Source organism: Solanum verrucosum, unplaced genomic scaffold, assembly GCF_900185275.1.
Source record: "Solanum verrucosum unplaced genomic scaffold, falcon-dt-bn FXZP01000214.1, whole genome shotgun sequence".
NCBI lineage: Eukaryota > Viridiplantae > Streptophyta > Magnoliopsida > Solanales > Solanaceae > Solanum > Solanum verrucosum.
In genome coordinates, this window is record NW_026020059.1 from 1,445,036 (window position 1) to 1,470,467 (window position 25,432).

Here is a 25,432-nt window from a genome sequence, read left to right on the forward strand (position 1 = left end):
CGTATGATGGTATAATCTTGTAAAAATGTTTAAAATAGGTAAATATATGTTTATAGGGTCAAAACGTTCGAATACGACCCCCTGGGGCCACCTTAAGGGGACCCAAGGAGGACCCCAACCTTGGCCAAGCAAGCTGCCAGGACAACTTGCAAATTGCACTCGGAGGGAATAGGTCCGCGCCGCGTACGAGTTCCCCCAAGGAGCAAAAATTTAGTTCGCGACGCGGTCGTGTCGCGGACTCTTCTGTCTCAAAATTTAATTCCAAATATCTTCAGGGAACAGCTCCGCGTCGTGGACTTGTTCCGCGACGAAAATGCAGAAATTCAGAAATCGATTTTTATTTCATTAAAGAGTCCAACTAAGTGAGGGGTATTTAGAGTACTTTAGGGGACGTGTATATAATGATTTTTAAGTCAATTTACCTCACTTTTATTACTCGAACACAAAACCCCAAAGATCAAAACCTAACGTTCTTCCTTCTCTCTACTCTCTCTCTCTTCTCAAGAACTCCATTGAAGAAGATTGGAGCTTCAAGAAGAAGACCAACTCTCCAAGGTTTCAATTCAGATTTTGGTGGTCAATTCGTCAATAAGGTATGGTTGCTTATCACTCTTGGAATTCCTTTCCCCAAGAGGCCCCTACAAGATTAATTTCAAAATCTCCAATTTCTAGGTTTCAATCCAAAAACGTGGGTATTCTTTCTAAAGTGAAATTGATGTTATAAACTGACTTTGATTGATGTTATATGAACAATTATGGATGAATTTATCTTGTATTGGTGGTTTCTTGAAGAATTCCCCATGAGACCCATTTCTCCTTCTTTTCCTAATTCTAACCCTAGTTTGTGTTGTATATTGATTGAAGGCTATGAATTGAATGTGAAGTTATGTACTTCATATTTGTATGATGATTCTACCCTAGTTTATGTATAATTTCTATGAAATTAGGGTTGAGTCTTTGAATGAAGCCTTGAAGGCTATGAAGGGAATATGTCAATTGCTTATATCGATATGGATTATGTTATTACTTCATGAATTACCTTGTATTATCTATTGGTTATGACTTGTTCGGTAATTGAAGAATTAATGTCCCATGAAGGGCAAGAAGGTATGAAGGTTGGTTCTTCTTTGAACTCAAGTATGAAAGGTGAATTACTTAGATTGTAATGATGCTATACCTAATATGTTGTTGTGGTGTTGATGACCTAGTTTCCTCATCTTTAACCCTCTACACTTGAATTAGCTATGAAGTATGTATGTATGTTATGGTATGATTGTTATATGATTCAAAGGTAGTTCTCATGATTATAATATAATGTAAAGTGAAAGGTTTACTCACTTGCTAAGTGTCTCTAAAGTGAAAGGATTATTACTCACTTACGAACACATATGAGCTATTATGGTAAGATGTCTACATAAGGGTCTATTAAAGGCCAATGTGAACTTATGTGATGACTAAAGATGATTACAAAAGGGAATCAGATGCTTAGCACCGAAAGGGCATGTAAATGATATGGGGGTCTCACGTTTAGTAAGTCCATCTCCCCATATGGGTTTCCTCACGTTTAGTAAGTCCGGATTACCCACTCTATGTGTTGTCTCATGAGATGGAAACCCCCACGTTTAGTAAGTTAGGGTTTCTAGAAGCAATCTTCTTGACCCTTAACTATGTGACCACATAGACTCTAGCTTAGTGGATCCACCTAGATAGCTATTTACAAATGGTTACACCTTAGGCAAGTGTTAACCCTCTCTTTTCGGTGTGGGAGTAGAACACCGGATTCCATGTAGCTCTCACGATCTATGTCGGTTATTGCAATATTTCTCTAATGTAAAAGTAAATGAAGGTATGAAAGGTGTGAACACTTACTAGGGCTTTCTTAAGGGTTTCTACATAGTGTAAGGGAGGGTATGAGACTTCTCTTGCACATTGCACTTGTGGGATCCTAAGAGATGGTTGTAGTAGTGTTCTCTTATGATTATGATGATTATAGCTTATATATGTTGAAGCTCTATTATGTATGATCGTTATGAATATGGTAAGTTATGATGAAATGTGATCTTACGAATGTATGCCTGAAGTAGGTTGCTTAATGTGATACTTGGCTTTGAATAGGGCTATGGGGTTCCATTCTTTGCATTGCACTAGTATTGATTGGGTTGTGTACATGTTGGGATGATATTATGTTAGTTTAGACTACGATGCTTACTTTGTATGGATATTGGATTTACTTGGTAAAAAGCATGTTTTAACTAAATGTCATTTTATGCATGTTTCAATGGTTTTTATGCATAGTACCCATACTTCGTACGTGTGTTGTACTAACCCATATTTTCTCCCTTTTCCCCAAACATTTAGGTTTGGGCCATTGAGGATTCAAGCTTACTTCTCAAGACACTTGGAGTTGGTTCCCCAAGTTGGTGAGTCCTCAAGTTTGAGGACAAGACCCTATGATCTAGCTTCTATGTTTAGTTTTTTGCTTATGTTGAAAGACATTGTTATACTTTCCTATTTCAAGACTTCTTATTGATGTAAGGGATAAGTCCCATTTTTTATACTTGTATGTTTAGTTGGTACATTGTGACGAAGTTGGATTCTATTTTTCATATATGAAGTGAAGTTGAACTTCCAAAGTAAAAGTTTTAAATTTTCCATGATTTTGTTCTATGATACATGCTATGACGAATGCTAAGAGCTTGTATAAGACCTCTTCGAGGTCGAATACGCCGGTAACGACTAGGGGGTGCTCTCGGGTCATTACAAACTTAGTATTAGAGCATAAGGTCGAGAATAATGTAGGATTTATGTCACAAGATACCACATCGAGTAGAGTCTTGTTCATGGGTGTGAAGAGCGCCACACTTATGAATGAGAGGCTACGAGATGCTTAGGAACTTTCACTCTTTAGTTATTCCATAGTAGTGCCTAAGAGTCTTAATTATATTTAGTACTTTTCTTCTAATCCTTGTCTTGTGCTTATAGGCAATGAATACAAGAAGGAACAATAAAAGAAGGGCCGGTGAGGAAAATGTGAATGAGGCAGTTCCCCCTCAAGCTCCTCAAAACCCTCAAGTTCCTATTGAAGAAGGGAGTATGTCTAATATTAAGATAAGGTCGGATATTCATAATATGACTCTCAAGTGTTGGCCACTCAAGTTGCTAGGGATGCTAGGGTGCAAGTGAACCCCAATGCTAGCACTACCGCTTCTAGGATAAGGGATTTCACAAGGATGAATCCCCCTACTTTCTTTGGCTCTAAAGTGGAAGAGGATCCACAAGGGTTCATTGATGAAGTGTTTAAGGTTCTAGAGGCTATGGGTGTGTCTTCTCATGAAAAGGCGGAGTTAGCTGCCTATCAACTCAAAGATGTGGCACAAGTGTGGTTTGAACAGTGGAAGAAGGGGAGACCTATTAGAGAGGGTCCGATAAGTTGGGCTACATTCAAGACAGTTTTTCTTGATAGGTTTTTCCCCTTGGAACTAAGGGAGAGGAAAATCCAAGAATTCATCAACCTCCGCCAAGGGGGTATGAGTGTGAAGGAGTATGGCCTCAAGTTCACTTAATTCTCCAAGCATGCTCCTACTTTGGTGTCGGACTCTAGAGCTACAATGAACAATTTTTTTATGGGGGTGTCCGATCTTGTGGTGAATGAATGTAGGTTAGCTATGTTAATCCCAAGCATGGACATTTCACGTCTTATGGTTCATGCCGAACAAATTGAGGAGCAAAAGCTTAAGCAAGTTGGTAGAGAATTAAAGAGGTCAAGGGCCGATGATGGAAATTCTTCTAAGGTTAGGTTTGAAAGCCAAGATAAGCCAAAGTTCAAAAAGAGGATTTCCAACCAAGGTCCTCCTAACACTCCAAGGGTCAACAAAGGTAAAGTGTCTACACCCAAGCCTCAAGAAGCAAGAGGTGGTGGTCCTTATGATAAGAAACCTATTTGTACAAAGTGTGGTCGAAAACATGAAGGCAAGTGCCTAGTCGGCACGGGTAGTTTCTATGGTTGTGGTAAGAGTGGCAACATGAGGAGGGACTACCCTATGATAAAGGCTCAAGGGGTAAAATGCTCAAGCACAAGCAAGTGTCCCAAATTCCAATGCTCCTAAGAAGAATCACTTCTATGCTTTCCAATCCCCAGGTGATCAAGAGAGCTCTCCGGATGTTGTGACCGGTATGCTACAAGTATTTTCAATTAATGTTTATGAATTTTTGGATCCCCGTGCCACTTTGTCTTTTGTAACCCCTTTAGTAGATATGAAGTTTGATATGCTTCCTGATGTCTTAGATGAACCCTTTTCAGTTTCTACCCTGGTGGGTGATTCCATAGTTGTTAAAAGAGTTTATAGAGGTTATCCCATATCATTGCCCAATAGAGTCACTTTGGTTAATTTGGTGGAACTTGATATGTTAGACTTTTATGTTATATTGGGGATTGATTGGCTTCATGCTTGTTTTGCGTCCATAGATTGTAGGACCCGAATTGTGAAGTTTCAATTTCCTAATGAACCCATTTTTGAATGGAAGGGAGGAAATTCCATTCCTAGGGGAAGGGTCATTTCATGTCTAAAAGCTTGTAAGTTGATTTCAAAGGTTTGCCTCAATTATATTGTGAGGGCCAATGATCTTTAGTCTGAGATTCCTCATTTGGAGTCGGTCCCCATAGTGAAGGATTTTCCAGAAGTCTTTCCCGATAACTTACCCGGGATTACTCCCGAACGGGAAATATATATCAGCATAGATTTATTGTTGGATACACAACCCATTTCAATCCCTCCTTACTGGATGTCCCCGACGGAGTTGAAGGAATTAAAAGCTCAACTCAAAGAATTGTTGGATAACGGTTTCATCCAATCTAGTATATCTCCTTGGGGTGCACCAGTGTTATTTGTGAAGTAGAAGGATGGATCTCTTCGTATGTGTATTAATTACCGACAATTAAATAAGGTGACCATTAAGAACAAGTATCCACTCCCTAGGATTGATGACTTATTTGAACAACTTCAAAGAGCAAGTTACTTTTCAAAAATTGATTTGAGGTCGGGTTATCACCAACTTAGGGTGGGAAGTGTTGATGTTCTGAAAACAGCCTTCCGAACAAGATATGGTCATTTTGAGTTCTTAGTGATGTCCTTTGGTCTTACAAATACCCCGGCGATGTTAATGGACCATATGAATCGTGTGTTTAGAAATTATCTAGACTCATTTGTTATTGTCTTTATTGATGAAATCTTGATATACTCTAAAAGTGAGGATGATCACATGAATCATTTGAGGATAGTATTGCAAGTCCTCAAAGAACACCAACTCTATGCTAAATTTAGCAAGTTCTAGTTTTGGCTAAGATCGGTTGCTTTCCTTGGTCACATTGTTTCTAGTGAGGGTATAAAAGTTCATCCAAAGAAAACCGATGCGGTCAAAAGTTGGCCTAGACCTTTGAGTCCTTCCGTCATTCGAAGCTTTTTGGGTTTTGCCGGTTACTACCGGAGGTTTGTTGCGGGATTTTCATCTATTTCATCTCCATTAACGGCCTTAACTCAAAAGAAGTCCAAGTTCGAATGGTCGGACTCTTGTGAAAAGAGCTTCCAATTGTTGAAACATAAGCTCACCTCTGCTCCGATTTTGACCTTACCGGAGGGAACTGAAGGGTTTGTAGTGTATTGTGATGCTTCCCGAGTGGGTTTGGGTTGTGTTCTCATGCAGCATGGTAAGGTTATAGCTTATGACTCAAGACAAATCAAGGTGCATGAGAAGAATTATCCAACTCATGACCTTGAGCTAGCGGCCATTGAAGATATGAAAGGTGTGAACTCTTACTAGGGCTTTCTTAAGGGTTTCTACATAGTGTAAGGGAGGGTATGAGACTTCTCTTGCACATTGCACTTATGGGATCCTAAGAGATGGTTCTAGTAGTGTTCTCTTATGATTATGATGATTATGACTTATGTATGTTGAAGTTATGTTATGTATGATCATTATGAATATGGTAAGTTATGATGAAATATGATCTTATGAATGTATGCATGAAGTAGGTTGTTTAATGTAATACTTGGCTTTGAATAGGATTATGGGGTTCTATTATTTGCATTGCACTAGTATTGCTTTGGTTGTCTACATGTTGGGATGATATTATGTTGGTTTGGACTACGATGCTTACTTTGGGTGCATATTGGATTTACTTGTTAAAAAGCATGTTTTGACTAAATGTCCTTTTATGCATGTTTCAATGGTTTTTATGCATAGAAGCCATACTTATTACGTGTGTTGTACTAACCCATATTTTCTCCCTTTTCCCCAAACATTTAGGTTCGGCCCATTGAGGATTCAAGATTACTTCTCAAGACACTTGGAGTTGCTTCCCCAAGTGGGTGACTCCTCAAGTCCGAGGACAAGACCCTATGATCTAGCTTCTATGTTTAGTTCTTTGTTTATGTTGAAAGACATTGTTCTACTTTCAAAATTCAAGACTTCTTATTGATGTAAGGGCTAAGTCCCATTTTCGATACTTCTATGTCTAGATGGTACATTGTGACGAAGTTAGATTATGTTTTTCAGATATGAAGCAAAGTTGAACTTCCAAAGTAAAAGTTTTAAATTTTCCGTGACTTTGTTCTATGATACATGCTATGACGACTGCTAAGGGCTTCTATAAGACCTCTTCAAGGTCAAATACGCCGACAACGACTAGAGGATGCTCTCGAGTCATTACACAGTCACCCCCTTGCCGCGTCATGGAGAGGATACAGAGTCCTCCACCTCAAAAATATTTTAGCGACCAACAATTTAATTCCATCTCCACATCGCACCAGTGTTCTTAGATTTGGGTCTTCGCCCGTTCTTGTGATCAACTATCTTAACCCTCCTAAATCATTAAGATGTCCTACATTCCAAAGCATGACCCTTGAATCCATAATTCAAATTCAAGGTAGAGTTAAAGGTTGAGTCTTGAGAGTTCTTTCGGACATTTCTATGAAAACGGATAATTTGAAAATTGTTTCTTTTGGCATTATATTTTTGGTATGAAACAAGTTTCACCTTTATATAGCATTTCTATTCCATTTTTTCCAATGCTATAGTCTTCGAGAAAGTCCCTTTGAGTCCTTTGAGGATTCTTCTACAACTTCTAATAACTTGTTTCAAGACTCGAGTAAGTGAGCATGAGAGTGAGGAGAATATATTTATGAGTCTACACTATCACCTAGATCCTTCATATCATGAACCATAACTCTTGAATTCATACTTCACATTTAAGAGAGAGTTAAGAATAGAGTTCAAGAAAGTTTTTGAGTTCACTTGTGAATCCTTTGAGATCCACCATCGATTTGAGTTAAGTTTTGAAAAGTAAGTATGAGAATGAGAAGAATCGTATACCTGAGTTCCTTATTGATATTTTGACCCTTGAGTCGAGTCGTTCATGCTCATAACTCCCGCATGAACTCCATCAGTTTAGTATCTTTGAAAGAAGTAGTATCTTCAAGTTCTAAGTCTTGAGTATTGAGTTCCTAATCCCCTATGAGATTTTATTTAAAATCATGGCACTATTACATGTTACCCATGAAGTCCTTGAGTTGAATTGTTCATGCCCATAATTCCCCATGAACCCTTTAAGTCGAACAATCTTGAGATGAGAAGTATATTTGAGTCCTTGAGTTAAGTAGTTCATGCTCATAATTTCGCATGAACCCTCTAAGTTGAGCATTCTTGAAATGAGTAGTATTAGTGAAGTTCTTGAGTTCCAAGTATTGAGATCTATCTATGGTTATTGAAAACCTTGCATCGAGTCGTTCACTTCCATAATTCAGCATGAACCATATTTTATGAAGTCTTTTACAAATGTTTTAACTTTGTTTAAGACTTTAGTTTTGAGTTCAGTAAAGAGTAAAGTTGAAGTTCATTTCTTCAAAAGTATATGGGGACTATGTATTCCCAAAAGAGATTAAAATGTTTTCACATTTAAATAAGAACGGAAAACTGAGATTTTCAAAAGAGCCTTTGAGCTAGTGTTTCAGTAAAGAGTCTTTGAGCTAGTTTTCAGTAAAGATCCTTTGGGCTAGTTTACAGTTAAAGAGTAAATGCTTTCACAATAAAGCAAGAGAGGAAACCTTGATTTCCAAGATAGCCTTTGAACTATGTTTTTGAGCAATTTTCTCAAATCACAGAAAGAAGTATGTTATAAACATAAAGAGCTAGTATCATATTTTGGTAGTAGTATTGAGAACCGATATGGGGACGAGCTTGAGTTCAGATAACTCACGTCTCCATAAACCATATAGCTATCATGGGTAGACAAGGGTCACACTTTTTGTATGAATCATTTTCGCATAGACTAGTGGATCCACTTTGTAGTTCAGGTCCTATACCTGTGGCGGTATAGGATGCGCTGGCAGTTTGAGGAAGATCGATGTATCATCACAATAGCTCTTATGTGATGGTTGTCGATTAGAGAAACTTCCACCACAGTATTTTGTATTTTTATATACATCAGATTATTTGTATTTTTACATACATCTCAGAGTTATATATATCTTTGCATACACACAGAGTTGGCATCATGTTTTTAAACAACTTTTCTTTATATTGCACATGTTTTAAATTGCCTTATATTGACATGAGTTTAGTTATGTAGAGTTGAGTTGAGCCAGGTAAGTTCTTCAGTTCCTTTCAGATTCTTTTTAGGCTTATGTTTATGCTTTAGAATTCCTCTTACATGCTCGTACATTCCACGTACTGAGCCAATTGGCATGCATCTTCTCATGATGCAGACACATGTACTCAGGATCATCAATAGGAGATTCGTTGATACATCTAGGAGTTCGAGTTAGCTATGATCAGCCTCCTTGTTTACGGAGGATTTCATTTACTTTTCAGTTTAGTCAGGATGTCGTGGGTCTTGTCTCGACTTCCATCTTTATCAGTTAGAGGCTTCATAGATAGTCAATATTGTTGAGAAGTCTGTATTATTCATTTATTTTATTAAATGTTTTAAAGACTTAAGTTGCCTATTTTATGGCAAGTTGAACAATTTATTTTATTTCGTGTTTTGTTTGTGTTAAAGCTTTCTATTTAAGTTTCATGAATTTTATTCAATTTTTAATCTTTTGCATGCTTGAGTTAGCCTTTCGCTTGTACTCAGCCAGGATGAGGGTTCGCTTGGGGACTAGCAATGGTCTTTAATTGTCAGCCATGTCCAGGGTGTAGACTCAGGTCATGACAATTCCCCCACATCGGCATCTATTTCTTCTGGAATGCAAAAAGCTATAGACGCACTTCTTGCTGGCCTTCACCCTCATTTGAATGTTAAACCATTGAGGGCCATCAGGTATAATCCATTAACTGAAACACAAAAATTGTTGTTAGACAGTCAGTTACCCATTGATATATTAGGCAATGAAATGGTCTTGCATATACGATAAGAGACCCCTATTCTATGAAAAAAGATGCCATCAAAGATTTTTCAATCAACCTATTTGATTGAATTTGGGTCCAGTAACGAAGGAAAAGATAAGTTTGATTTAGATGTTTGGTCGAGCTCCCTATTTGACAGATGTGGTATTTCTTACCAACCTACGTCGGATTTTTTGGAAGAATATTCCAAGTGGATTTCTAAGGGCTTCCTTAAAACTCATGATAACAAGTTAAAATCTAATATTTCTCAATAGCAAAATAACATACCGTTTTCACTTGTATTGACTAGTAATATCTATATAGGAAACCAAAAGATGATAAATACAGAGCCAAATCATCTTTATTTTGATTTGGGCAGATGGACTTTGTAGTTTCATTTTCCAAGGATAAAAATTGGTTTTATGCCATATCTCAGCCTAAAAAATGTTGGACAGATGAGGTACGATAAGAAAGATACATTACTAATATATTTATGATATATTCTATCAATATAGTATTTATAATGTATAAAACTCAAATCGAACTATATACATTATATTTACTTGTAAATGTTGGGCTCTATAATATTGACTAACATTTTGTATTATTTTTCATTTATGTTGCAGCACATAGATGTAGTCTTTTACTACTTAAGGAAGAAGTCAAAACTTCGCAGTCCCAATCAATATAGATTCACCACAGTCAATTGTTTATTCAAGACATATATCAATAACACACACACAAGGTACTAATGTAACCCTCCTGGTGATAATTTAAGTACGTATGAGCACATGGAGCATGGGGCTGTTGTATCTACATTCGAGAGGTCAATTAAAAATATCATCAATGGATTTTCCATCTCGGTTGGATTACCGTGGCATCTAGTATATGATGTTTACATTTCGGTGAACTTCGATGAAAAGTTCCATTGGGTGTTGGTTGTTGTTGCTTTAAAAGAGAGGCTCATATATGTGTACGCGATACATCATTGAGTACAAGAAAAAAAGTACCATCTGGTGAGATAAAAAAGTTGGCGACAATGCTTCCATCTTACCTTCGTGACAGTGGTTTTTTATATCAATCGGAGTGAACCAACTGGTTATCATTGAATGCTTACAAGGACAAGGAAACTGGCACACTCTTGGAATCACCACACCCATTTGAAGTTGAATTATTGCATAACATTATGCAACAAGACTGCGATAACTTGTAAGTATTAGTATGATTTTTCTTTGAATCATAATGCATCTTCTTTATTGTTATAACGTATATTCTTCATTTTAAAGGGGCTACAAATTGTTTGTAGCTGCTTTTTTTGAGTTCCTTAGCGATGGGATCCCTGTTCCATCCAATGGTTTTCGTTCAGATTTCTGCCATACACGATATGCATCCCTAATATGGGAATACGGTATTGAGAAGGCTAAGGCAAGATATGTTAGTCCACCAAGGCCTAAGAGTCAATCACAGCAGCAGCTCAAAAAGATTTGGTTAATGTCGAATAGAGATTATCTATTAGTTGTTAGACACTTTTTAGTAGTGTTATTGTTTTTGAGGTATATTAACTCTAATTTTAGTGTTTTCTATTTTTATTGTTTTTAGATACTTGTACTGAAGTTTTAGAGCATTTCTCTAAAAAGTAATTTATTTTGACTTCAACTTTCATTATTTTTAGTTGTTAGATATTGTATGGATTCTCATACACATTTGCCTTATATAATTTGATACAAAATTTGGATAACTTTATGTATCAGATTCATTAATGCATAAACACACAACATTATTTATTCTCGTTAGTTCTAGTAGTTGATGATACTCTGACACCTAACCAATGTATTGTAGTTTATAACTTCATTATTGATTTGTAACGACCTGATTCCGTCGTTAGGGAAAATCCAATGGGGAAAGAATTGGACCGGAAAAACTTTTTGTAGTAACTTAGGATTTCCTACTCAAGTCCAGAATTGGATGAAATCTGAGTCAGTAAGGTCTAGGGAAATCTGGTAACAATTGGGAGATCTGATTTTGAATTTGATCATATGAATAGTAGCTAAGACGTTAAGGAAAATGTATCACTTTACAGAATTGAATTCAGGTGAGTAGAACTCTCGAAACATATAATAGCATGAATGGGTATTTTATGAGTGTCATGGGATGAAGGTATGTTGTGAAATGGGGGTTTGGAATTCTTTAATTTTCTCACTGTTTCAGTGCAACTCATTATGGTGGGATTAATTTCGCCAGGGCAGGGCCGCTACAGCGGGGTGAGGACCGATGTGGCGGGATAGTCGCGATTTAAGTCGGAAATAAACCCCAAAATTGTTTTATTCAGCACTTTTTGACTTTGAGAGCTAAAGAAGGACCTAGGTGTTTCTTGACGGTTTACCACCATTCTTGAGGCTAAAGGTAAGGTTTTCACTTCCTGCATCCATTTTTCAATCCGCAGAACTTAGTTTCTTGGGTGATTATTGTTGAAGAAGGGTTTTTGGAACTGTTTAGATGGTGGAAAAAGTCCTAATTTGGGTAATGGGATCTCGGGTTGGCCTAGGCTTGATAATAATGATTATAATTCGGGTAATTAGGCCTCGTTTATTGATCCTTACGTTAATTGTATGTCTTAAGACCACGAACAAGCGGGAAGAATCCAGAAAGGGAAGATTCAAGTGCCTTAGGGGATTCAAAACTGGATTCGAGGTTGGTGATGGTTGTGATTTCATGTTGGTGTGATATATGTTTGTAATTGCTCATTATAATGCATGTATGTATGTAAATGTTGCATTATTGATCACCCTAATAGTAAATGAGGATAATTGACTAATTGTATGCCATGAATCACCTCTTGTTGTGTGATTGTGAGAATATACATTGTGATTGTGGCTTGTTGATTGGATCGGTTGCCACGTTCAGGCATAAACATTGGATCGGTTTCCACGTTCCGACATAAACATTGGATTGGGTACAACGTACCGGTACGCTAACATTTTGGGTGTGGGTTCCATGAGAGGACCATTGAATTGGGTTCCGTGAGAGGACCATTAAATTGTGTTGTGTATCAACTTGTGATGATTACGTTCTTATCTAATGATGATTGATATTGGAAGACTGTATGTTGCTCTAAATTGATAACCAATGTGTATTATTGAGAATGTGGGATGCTACATTGATCTTAAAAAGATGACTAATATTGTATATGCTTGGTATATGCATGTTTTATAATGTTGTGGTTACTTGCATGTGTTTCACTTATTGGGATAGCTGTGTGATCCTACCAGGACACTGTGGTTGTATATTGATGCTACACTTCTTTGTTTTTTGTTGGGTATAAGGCATCTTTAGGCGGATATTGATAGACCTCAGCTAGGTGACTATTGAGCGTGACCGGATTCAAGGGTGTGCCAATTCTTTCGGGCTGCCATGGATCTTTCTTGTTTAAGTCCACTCTTTTCGGACTCAGACTATTGTTTTAGGTGTTTGTTTAGTTTCGGGGTTGTACCTCTTGTTCTTAGATTTGTCGTTAGTAGAAGTTTGGTACAATGACTTCCAGGTTCTAGGGGTTGTTCTTCCGCATTTGTTTAGTTAGACCTTTAGAGTTTTTGGAAACTCTATATATTTCTGCATTTAAACCTTCTTTCGTATTTTTAAATGCCTTAGTTTTCATAAAATTTGTTAGTTGGGTTGTAGTAATGGTTCCCACCGAAGTGTTAGGGGTGGTGCCAATCATGACGGCCTGTGTCGTGACATGATTATGTTATGTATTTAATTGATAACGTAGTTCTAGCTAGTTGCTTATTCATTCATGTTGATACAATGGGCAATTACTTGTAGTTAGTTGCTGGTTCATTCATTTATCTAATTGATAAATTAATTCTTACTTATTGTGATACATTTATAGATACACTTTATTATATTTTACATACTACTTTTTTCACAACCTAATTCTATTAGATACATCATTATCAACTAGATCATGATATATTATCTAAAAATGTATCTGAACCATATTGAGTCGTACCATCTAACCAAACACAATCTCTAGTACATTATTATAAAATAGATAAATATACATTATCTAAAAAAGGTATATGAAACATAAGATTGAAAATCAAAGCATTTCAAATTATTTTATCAAAATTTCACTAGCTAGTAGTAGACTGTAATTTTTTATCAAGGTAAAAGTAGAAAAAGTAAAAGAACTAAACATCTATGATCTCAAAATAATGTATCTGACACATAAAAGTATCCTCCAAAAAGAAGTTTGTCAATCTTCTTTCGGAAAGAAAGTACAAGTTCTTCGGTTGCGACCTTCTTGTTTACAACGTCCACAACAATTTATGTTTGTGCTTATCTTTGTATCAGGATTTTCCCTTCTTTTCCTTGGTCGTCCAGGCATCCTTTGGTAACTAGGTGGCAAGACGATTTCTTCCAAAACAAACTTCGATACTGACCAATCCTCCTTATCCGACATTGCAACCATTCGAACTTCATATGTGTTTGCTAATGCAGCTGGTTTATAATAATCAGAGTAGTGGGGATGTATCTCTGTAATATTTTTGTTGTTCAAAATAGTAATTATGTGTGCATAAGGTATCTTGTCAAGCTTTAAACTCCCATAGTTACATATTTTTCTCTCAAGGCAAACATTGTATCTTCACCCACCTTCATACACTGAATAAATAAATTCAGTAGACGGTACAACCTGCTAACATTAAAAAGTTGGACATACATCACATATTTATTAACTCAATTTAATACACACAACAACCAAATTACAATGAATTCAAGATATATGATAGTCTATATATTGATACATACCTTCATTTTTGAATATTAAAAAGCGTTTAGAAACAATATCTCTTCAAATCTCCTCCCTAATGTTTCCTTTTTGTAGGATGTTATTTCTCTATTTTTACAGTTCCAAGAACTGTATAAAGTTCTAGCTTCTTCCAAAAAATCTAATATAGGTAGTTGTCGCGCCTCAACAAGACAACCATTGATACATTCCGCTATGTTAGAAGTTATCATTCTCCCCTTATTTACTGTTGCATGAACTCTTGACCACTTTTCATACCCAGCATCCTCAAGGTACATTTTAACCCTGTGGTAAATTTTAACCACTTTAGCCATCATTTTTTTAAAATCCTCTTTTATATAAGTCTTGGAAATTGAATAGAACACATCACTTAGTGTGCTTTTGCTTCTCTTGAAGTTCGTACAAACATTTTTCGAAAGGTTCCATATGCATGTAAAATGAGGAACATTTGGAAAAACAATACTTACACTTTTCATTATGCTTTCATTTCTGTCAGATACGACACATTTTTTCCTCTCCCGAAATACACTTTTAAGCAGTTGAAGAACCATGTCCATGAAAATCATTTTCCATGTCCACAACTCCATAAGCTAACGGCAATATGCATCCTACTCATAAATTGAGCACATGTTTGTTAATTTCTAATATACAACTATCCATGTATAAAGTATCAAATCCAATAAATCATTTTATGAGACAAAAAATTATAAATTCTAATACATTAATCATACCTGTCCCATCAAGTGTACTTCCTGATTAAAAAGTTCCTTTGTAAGCTCCACCAAGATGTGCACTGTCAACAACAACTATTGGTCTACAAAAGTCAAACCCTCTCATTAATGGCCTTAATGCTATGAACAGATACATGAATTCATTTTTATCCAACTTATGCATCCGAATATAAGAATTTGGATACACAATTTCCAACATATATATGTATCTAGGCAACTGTCTATATCCATCAGCAAGTTTACCCCTTATCATCTCTAGTGCACGCTCATTAGCACACCATGATTGTTGGTATTAAATATCAATCCCATAGAGTTCTCTAACATCATCAATTACATCATTTGGAGTATGAATTCTTTTTGTGATTGACCAGTTGAGGCGCTATCACACCACTAATAAATCCAATTGTAGATTGAACCTTTGTTAATATCCTATCCCTTAACGGACATGTGTGCTCACTATTGAAGTACCTCACTTTGAATATACCTGATTGTTTCCAAACAGATGCCTTCAATCTCTAAGAACACTCATCCGATAAACACGCTAATACATAGCTGCAATTTTTCAGATACATTAGAAAAATGGATAATGGATACATCAAAACAATATATTCTCTTACACAATGATACATTAGTCAAAAAGAAATTCATATATTGATACATTATCATAAAATAAAATAAAAAAGAATTTCACATATATCTGATACGTTATAGTAATAATACACTGACTCACAACTACAAAAACACATTAAATAGTAAATATACCTTAAAATCATAATTGTATCAAGTTCAATGAACTAATGTAACATGATTTATAAATGCATATCTAAATCAAAAATCCAATAAAGGAAATCACATGTTTCTGATACTTTATATCAACATTACAGTAACTTACAGATATGATAACTCAAAACATATATGTCAAAGTTTAATGCATCAACCTTCTAGCCAGTAATGTATCATGACGAATTGATCAAAATATAAATTCATAACTGAAAAATGAGTTTCATACCTTCTGTTATCAGATCTTTTAACTCAGAAATTGAAGATATGTTATATTTTATATATTGCCATTATAGATACTAGAGTGGCTTTATCCTTATACAATTGATTCACATTCAGTACCATACTATTTGTATCAGCTATGTAATTTGTTACCTCCATTTTTGGTATGTAACACGAATCACCATTATTTTATTCCACCAAGTTAAGAGCATGTGTCCTTTTCAGCAACTTCAACACAGACAATTTCAATAGTCGACACATCAAAACATTGTATCTCACAAACATTCTTATCATTTGTATCAATACAGAGGGGATACATAGCAAATCCAACCTCATGTTTCTTCACTTCAATATACAAATTTACCCTCATATCATTCCTAATAATTAGTAGAGATGAGTTTCATTCTACAATGTATCGAATATCAAATTTTTTTCTATATTCATCAATATTCAACTCAGCTGAAATGGCTGAAACTAGAGTCATGAAGGAAATATTTTCACCAATCACTATCTCATCACTCATGTATCTTTCATATCTAACTTCACTCTCCCATACTCCTGAATGTCTCAATAAAATTGAAATATTCATTATATATCTGATCTGATTTACAACAAATATTTCCAATCTCACTCGAAAGTTTCTTCATTGAAACAGGGACAAAGATGAACAGGATTTTGAATTTTGAATTGGTTTGTTATTTTAGGATTCATGTTTCATTGACAGTAAGGAGGAAACTAAATAGCGTGAATTAGGGGATTTTATTTTTATTTTCTATTTTAAGCGCATAAGTGAAATATATAATGTATCACAATTAATGTATTCGAACTAACAGTTATATATCCGGAATGTGTAAATTTTGAGGGATTAACGTAATTTGAAAACAAATAGGGATAGGATATAATTTCATCATAACACTATGGGATTCCTAAAATTTATACTTTAAAGTAACATACAACAATAAATCTATTTCAATTCTAGAAAATAGAGAAATAATTAACTTATATTGTTTACTTTCATATTTTATTATGTTACCTTATCTTAGAAGATTTACGAATAGATATGAAAAATACATAAAAGAAATTAGAATTTCAGGTTTATTTCAGGTAGATGGTTTGAGTTGTTGCACCAACAATCACATTGGACATTGCATTTCAGGCAGCAAAGATGATACCAAATATGATAATATTTGCAAGCAAAATTGTAAGGGAGGTCACTGCAAAGTCATCGGCAAAACACCTCCTAATCATTTTTGTCATTGTCTTTGTTAACAAATCTTTTAAAGCTTATTCTATATACGCGGTTTCTTTAAAAGAGACATTGTAATGTTTCAGTATGCAAAAATCTGTAGTAAAATTCTAATTTTATGTTCAAAAAAGTATTATCTTTAACTTATTTATTTGAGTCACTTAATAAAAAAATTTCTCTTTGCCTCTAGCTTCATTTTCACTATTATGATAACGAAGAGATAAATGGTCTATCTTTTAATATATTGTTTTAATATTATCCTTAAATCTATTTTAGGCATTGATATTTTCATTATAGATCGCGAATAAAATTATGCTCACAAATCAAATTAAGATAAATAAAGTGATCCCCACATTGTTTATAAGAACACTCATCCTTAACAAATTACTTTGAATTAAGAGATAAACAAATATTTTCTCAAATTTAGTATGTTTATTGCACACATGAACTAAAATTTAATCAAGAATGAAGACTTTTAGAAAAATTGATGTTAAATAACTCAAATTATAGAAATCGAGTTTTGAATGATTAAGTTAATGTAAATTCCTAATGTTGATTTGAAAAATCAACTTCAGCAATGTAATACCCTATATTAAAATAAGGGCATATATGTCATTTAGCTCTGATTTCAAAAAAAAATAAGTTGATTGGTTGTTGTTTGACCAAAAAGGTTTAGAAAATAAAACAAATGGGCTAAAAGCCCAAACAGAAATAGCAGCAACGCTGCAACTAAGAAAGAAAAAGAAAAGGGAGAATCTAGGAGAGGAAAATGCAATGGCCAGTTATCGTAGTTTCAGAGATAAGAAACAATAAGTGCTTATTGTAACTTACGGAGAAAAAAATCCAACTTTCCCTTCATGTACGATTTTACCTTGATCCTTAGTAGCTTCGCCAAAAAAATAGACTCTTAATCTAGAAAATCTATTGTGGGTGCTCTAATGTTATAACCAGAGGAATTGATTTGGACAGTAAGGTGTAATGTTGAAACAAAGGTAGATGTATAAGTTACGTAAATTGGCTGAAGTTAAGAGATTATGCATCAAATTACTCGTCCTGAATAATTTGAATGTAGTAGGTTAAACGAAAATCAGAAAGTCCAAAAGGGTTGGAAATATTTATCTTAGTCAATGAATTAGGCGTAATGAGGAAACTAACTCAGGATTGATATAAATGTGATTATAGATTGACCAAAAGAATTTGTATGGATTAATCGAGTGGCAAGCTTGGTAATTCAAGAGGAGTACTGTGAGTAGTAATCTTATCATAATTTATATTTTATAACTTGCATGATTTATACATCGTTTATAAAGTGAATGATTTACCGAAATGCTTTGAAACTTGCATATGGGACAAGTCTTTTAATTGATATGATACTGAAAAGATTATTTGAGATGATCTCATTTTTATACGATACGATTATTGTTATTGAAAGATTTTTATACTTATTTGAGAAATGGTATTTTGACATGTGATTGTTATACTTTGAAATTGTATGATTTGATAAAATTTAAATGTTTTGTTCGATTTTGAAATGCTTCTACATATTACAAGAAAAGTATAAATGAAAGTAGACCTTAATGAATCATGTAGCTAATGGCGGGTACGTTAGACCTGGTACACCTTGTAGTTACCGATCACTGATTAAGCCCTTACTAGTAGGAAGGTACATCTACCATACCACTACCAATATCCCTCGAGTAGGTGTCACGACCCGAGCTTACACCCTGGACGTGACCGGCACTCGAGAACCATTGTTGGCCCTCAAGCGAACCCTCACCCAGGCTGACTACAAGCGGAAGACTAACTCAAGCATACATAAGCATCAAATTGGAAGAAGTGCTTAAAACAATTTATTGAATCTCAAAACTGAAATGGATATACTAGAAACATATGTTTAAATAAAACATCTGAAAACTGAAAGACTCTCCAAAACTGTCTATCTATGAAGCCTCTATTGTACAAAGGTAAGTGTTGGGACAAGACCTGCTACTCCTCAAGAGAACTACTAGTAACAACTCATTAAAATGGAGTACTCCAAAAGCAAGGAGGTCTTACTCAAAAGTTGACGAGCAGATGAAGTGATCTCAATGGACTCTTGTTGAGGATCCTAAGAACCTGTATCTGCATCATTAAAAGATGCAAGTCGAATGACATCAGTACATTGAATGTACGAGTATATAATATAGTTGAATAACAAATAACATAATGAAAGGGATTGTAGTAGATATAGATATATACTCAATTGAATGTAAAGAAATAAAGAAGTGAAATCATTAAAAATTTACAAAATACTTTCTCATCTCTAAACTCAACATATTAAGTGATATATAAAAATACACTTTTAACTCTATTGGGAGATTCTCTAACCGACAACCATCACTATGAGCTACGTGATGATACATCGTTTCGTCCATGCTGCCGAAACTGTCCTATACCCTGTCGTGATATAGGACTCCTCAACTAAGTGGATCCACTAAGCTATGCTTAAAAACAATAAGTAATCTTCTAAGAAGTATGACCTATTACCCATATCGGTATACATGATTTATGGGGGCTGTGGGTTGTTTGAACTCTCCCCCATATCGGTGCTCAATCATGTAACACCCCAGAAAAAATTTGAGCTAAGACTCGAATCATCCTTCGTTGTGGGTAGGATTTTACGGAGGAATTTAAAATTTCTTAAGTGTTACGCTCACTATATGTAGAACTTTGAGTTCCAAGAAGAACTAAAGAGAATTCATTCATGTCATTCCTAAGTTCTTCTAAGTTTTTGGTCAACTTCAAACGATCATAACTTCTAGCACAAAATGAGTTAGGAGACCCATAAGGTATCAAATGAAAGATCTCTGAGTCCTCTTTCCAATGACGCTGACTTTTCTAAATTTCAATCTCATGTGAAGGATATATACCCATTTGAAGTCAGGTTGTCTAGTTAAGGAAAGTTACCAGAAAATATGAAGGGTATTTTGGTCTTTTCCTTACCCAATCAGTTTAAAACGAATTTTAGTAATTTTGTGGGACAAATCTGAATTGGGTGAATTTTTCAAAAATCCAAATATGTTTAGGGTTTTAGAAGAGAGTTCAAGAAGAGGAAAGACGAGAAAAGAGGAGAAAAGAGGAGAAAAGAGGAGAAAAGACGGAAGGTTCAAGGAGATCAAGATTCTTGCGATCTTTGAGGGGTTTTCGCCAAGGATTTTATCCTAAGAGGTATGTAAGATTCCATAGTGTTGGGTTCATTCACCTACACACCAACCATGAGTTTCTTTTGTGAATCTATCCATGAATATTGAGCAATTTAAGTTCTTGATAAGTGTTCTTGAAGTTCCATTCTAAATCTTGTTTTGTTGAGGTTTTAAGGAATTCTTGAGATGAAAGTTAGTGATTTGAGGGTTGTTTTGAGTAGATTAGTGTATACTTATGTTAAGTATTCGAATCTAAGTGAGAGGGGAAGAAACCATTCGAATCTAGGTGAACTAGGGTGAGAAAATGAGCAAAGGAATTCGTCGGTGTTTTCTGGGAATGGGATGGCGCGCCGCCTCACCATTGCTCCAATAGAGGTTGTCTGTAGGTAGAGGGTTGGGTCCCTGTGCCACTCAGTGCACCAGGGTCGCCTGCCCCCACCCCTTCTCCATAGCCTTCCCCGTCTGAGTTCTTTAAAAAGGTTCCTTCAATTCCTATTGATTCTAAACTACTTCTAAACACTTAGAAATCATCCATAACATGAATCATAACCCTGAATTCATAATTCAAATTCATGGTAGAGTTAAGAGTCAATTCTTGAGAGTACTTTCGAATATTTTGAGAAACTCCCTTTGAGTCTTTTTGAGGAGTCTTCTACAACTTCTAATAACTTGTATCAAGACTCGAGTAAGTGGGTATAAGAATGAGGAGAAAGTATTCATGAGTTTAAATTATCATCGATATCCTTCATATTATGAATCATAACTCTTGAATTCATAATCCAAATTCAAGAAAGAGTTAAGAGTACAGTTCAAGAAAGTATTTGAGTTAAATCGAGAATCCTTTGAGATCAACTATCAATTTGAGCTAATTTTTGAGGAAGTAAGTATGAGAATGAGAGGAGTCTTAGACATGAGTTCCATATTGTTATGTAGACCCTTGAGTCAAATCGTTCATGCCTATAAATCTCTGCATGAACTCCATAAGTTGAGTATCTTTGAGAGGAATAGTATCTTCAAGTTCCAAGTCTTGAATATTGAGTTCCTAACCCTTTCGAGGTTATATTCCTAATCATGGGACTATTACATGTTACCCATGAAGGTCCTTGAGTTGAGTTGTTCATTCCCATAATTCCGCATGAACCTTATGAGTTGAGCATTCTTTAGATGAGTAGTATCATGAAGACCTTGAATTGAGTCGTTCACGTCCATAATTTGGCATGAACCCTATTTTGAGAACTCTTTCGCAAACCTTTTCAAAACTTGTTTTAAGACTTGAGAATATGAGTTTGAGGAAGAGTAATGTTGAGTTCATTTTCTTTAAAATTATATATGAAAATAAGTATTCCCAAGAGTAAATGATTTTACATTTAAGCAGAAGGAAACACCGATTTCCAAAAGAGTTTTCATGAGCACTTCTGAGTACCATCTCTTTTAAGAGAAAGATTTTTGAGTAATAATCTCAAACCATAGAAAGAGTTATGTTTTTTATTAGAAAAACATATGAGCTAGTATATTTTGGGAGTAGTACTGAGCACCGATATGGGGGAGAGTTCATACAACTCACAGCCCCCATAAACCATGTAGCCAACGTGGGTAGAAAGGGACATACTTTTTAGATGATTCCTTATTACTCTTTAGCATAGACTAGTGGATCCACTTAGTAGTAGATTATATACCCCGACAAAGTATAGGACAGTTCTAGCAGCTTGGGCTAGACGTTGTATCACCACATAGCTCATAGTGATGGTTGTCGGTTAGAGAATCTCCCATAGAGTTATATTGTATTTTGATATACAAATTGAGTTATTATTGTATTATTCAATACATTGAGTTGTTATCTAATATTTTAAAAGCTTTCCATATATTGCATCTTTTATTGTTGCTTTATCCAGAGTTGAGTATCTAGAGTTGAGTATCCAGAGTTGAGTATCTTATTATTGAGTTGAACCTTATTTTCTCTGAGTTGAGTTGAACTATGTTTCTTTGAATGAGTTGAGTTGAGTTGAGTGAGTTGAGAAGAGGTAAGTATGATTCTTTTTCATCAGTTCAAACTTATGTTTATGCTTTAGAATTCTACTTACATGCTCGTACATTCCATGTACTGGCGTCATTTGGCCTGCATCTTTTATGATGCTGATACAGGTATTCAGGGTCATCAACAGAAGTTTTGTTGATACCACTTGTAGTTCCAGTCAGCTTTGGTGAGCCTTCTTATATTCCAGAGGACTTCACCTTTATCTTACAGTTAGTAGTTTTGAGATGTCGTGGGTCTTGTCCCGATATCCTTCTTTAATAGTAGAGGCTTCATAGATAGACAAAATTGAGTAGCTTTCAATATGTATCTTCCTTGAGTTGTTTTTACAAACTTTGAGTTATCTATTGAGTATTGTTCAGATTATTTTAAAGTTGAATTTAATTCAGTTTTTAAGCTTTTGTATGATTCAGTTAGTCTTCCGCTTGTAGTCAGCCAGGATAAGGATTCACTTCGGACCAGAAATGATTCTCGAGTGCCAGCCACATCCAGGGTGTAGACTCGGGTTGTGACAAATACTACTCCCAATAATGTATACTCATGATCATATGTTTAAAAAAACATATTTCTTCCTCTGGTTTGAGATAATTGCTCAAAGTACCCTCTTAAAAGAGGTAACTACTCTTGAAATAAATTTTGAACTCAATACTCATTTAGAAATCTCAGTTTTTTCTTACTGTAAAAAATGATGTCTTTGGGAATACATGGTCCCCTTATACTCATACTTGAAAACTCTTTCTCAAAAACATTTCAAAATCATATTATAATATGATCATTGATGACTCGGGAAGTCATACTGCATAAACAGTGATGGTATATCTAGATACCATACTGCTTAAACATTGATGGCATACTCGATTGTCATACTAATCATGTTGTAGAAAAAATTTCTCAAAACTCATCTTTACTTCCTCAAAACTCAATTTAAAACTAAAGTGTTGGCTTTAAAAAGCATCTCAAAATTTATAACTCAATTCATATGGTTCATGTAGAATTTTAGACATGAACGACTCAAATCATGGATCTTAATAGCAATATGGAAACTCAATACTCAGAACTCAAGGACACTACTCATCTCAAGAATCTTAATGCATAACATATAGCAATTCAATAATTATGAATAGAATTTCAAAAAGAATCAAGAACTCAAGAACTCAAAATCAACTCATCTCAAGAAAACTCAAATCTAGGGATAGAATCCTAGATTTCTCTTTTACTGATTTGAAAGTAGATGTAGGGCGTGAGGACGAACTAGTCCAACACTATGATAGCCTTACATACCTGGAAGAACACGGTTCTTAAAAACACTTGAAGAAGAACTTGATTAGAAATCTTGAAACCCTAGATTGAAGGAGAACAAACAAGAAAATCTTTCTTGAGATTCTTGAATTGGTTTCTTGTAATATCTTGAAGAAGAATCTTGAAAAAGATTGAACGAATCTTGAATGGAGTCTTCTACTTTGATTTTTCCTTAGAGTTTGAGAGAGAAGAGAATGATGGATTAACATATGAAAATCTGATTGTTTTGAGTCTTTAATTAGTAAAGAAATTCGTTTAGGGTTTTCTTAGAGGTAAAAAGATAATAATGACCCTTTTTAATGTTTTGCCGTCAGCTAATTCGTAACAGCACTGTATCAGATTACTAAAATGGTCATAACTTCTTACTCGGACCTTGGATTGTTGCAAAATTGGTGGTGTTGGAAAGAAGATTCAAATACCTTTAATTTGATAGGTTATGGGTCACGTAACTCTTTATATTCTAGGAGATATGATCGTTTGAAGTTGACCCAAGTAAACTCTTACATCAAAACTTACTTGGTAAGGAAACTTTCAATTTAACTTTGTGCTAGGAGTTTTAGTGACCTTAATTGGTATCCAAAATCATTCCCACACTAAAGAATTTACCTTTTAAAATATTGGCAATTTAAGAATCACCCGATACAATCTTATTCACAAATAAAGAATAGCTTGAATCTTATCTTAAAAAATTTCGGGATGTTACAGTAGGGATTACCAATATGATTATCTAACTCATGTATGAGGAGTTCACTGTTATTGGTTACTTCTTAACGAGAAGGCCACACTGATTACATGATTCATCCTTGGAAACCTCTCAAATATAAGATGTGGCATGACCTAATCTGGGTCATGACAAGCAAAGTGGTTAAAATATTGGACTTATAAGGCCATCAATGTATTCTCAACAAAGAAAAAAAAAATCAAAACACTAATCTAAAAAAAAATAGATATCAAATGTTTACCCCCTCAAACAAAACAATTAAATCGAAGAACTTGAGAATTTTGAATCCACAACTGTAACATGAATACCAACTCATAACTTTTTTTCTTAAAATGTCTAAATCTCCAAGAATGTGATAATTTGTCTTTATTCATTTTATGTATAAAAAGTCTTGGCTTCTATTGAAAAATAAGAAATTTAATATCAAAAAAAAGATTTTTTGGCTTAATCCGCCTTTACTAAAGAAAAAAAAGTGCTTGTAACAAATGTTAAAGTAATAGAAACTAAATTGCAATCACAAATAAAATATGAAGAAATGTAATTTTATTGATAAACAATAATCAGTACAAAATTTGTTTATTTTTTTATTCTTCCCTCCTTAGAGTCTCTCCATTATTCCAGGGTCATTACTGGCTTATTTCTCGAACTAAAGATGATTTGGGTTGATCCTTTATGAATATCCCAAGAGTTTATGAGATATTCAATATGAAATTTTAAGGGATATATATTACCCTTCGTATATGCATGCACTAGGGCTTAGGATTAATAACCTCCAAGACCCTAACGGAACTTGAACATGTGTGGTAGAGTACTAATTGAAATTAAACACAGTTTGTAGAGTCTCATAAAATTTTGAAATCTACACTTACAATATAAATTAATGCATCCAATTAAGGAGAGTACTTAATACTATTTTATTTATCACTTTATTTATTGTTTTTCCTTAATTTACTAAGTTATGAAATATTTTTTGGTAACTAAAAATGTTTATTACCAAGTAGCAAATGAGTACATAAAAAAATTAGTAATCA

The 25,432-nt window shown here is 34.7% G+C and overlaps 1 protein-coding gene across 1 annotated transcript in view; it reads left to right on the forward strand.

Moving 5' to 3' along the window:
• Nucleotides 1-25,432, forward strand: part of LOC125823318 (protein SMAX1-LIKE 4-like) — a 534,427-nt gene that overhangs the window by 88,139 nt on the left and 420,856 nt on the right. The window lies entirely within an intron of this gene.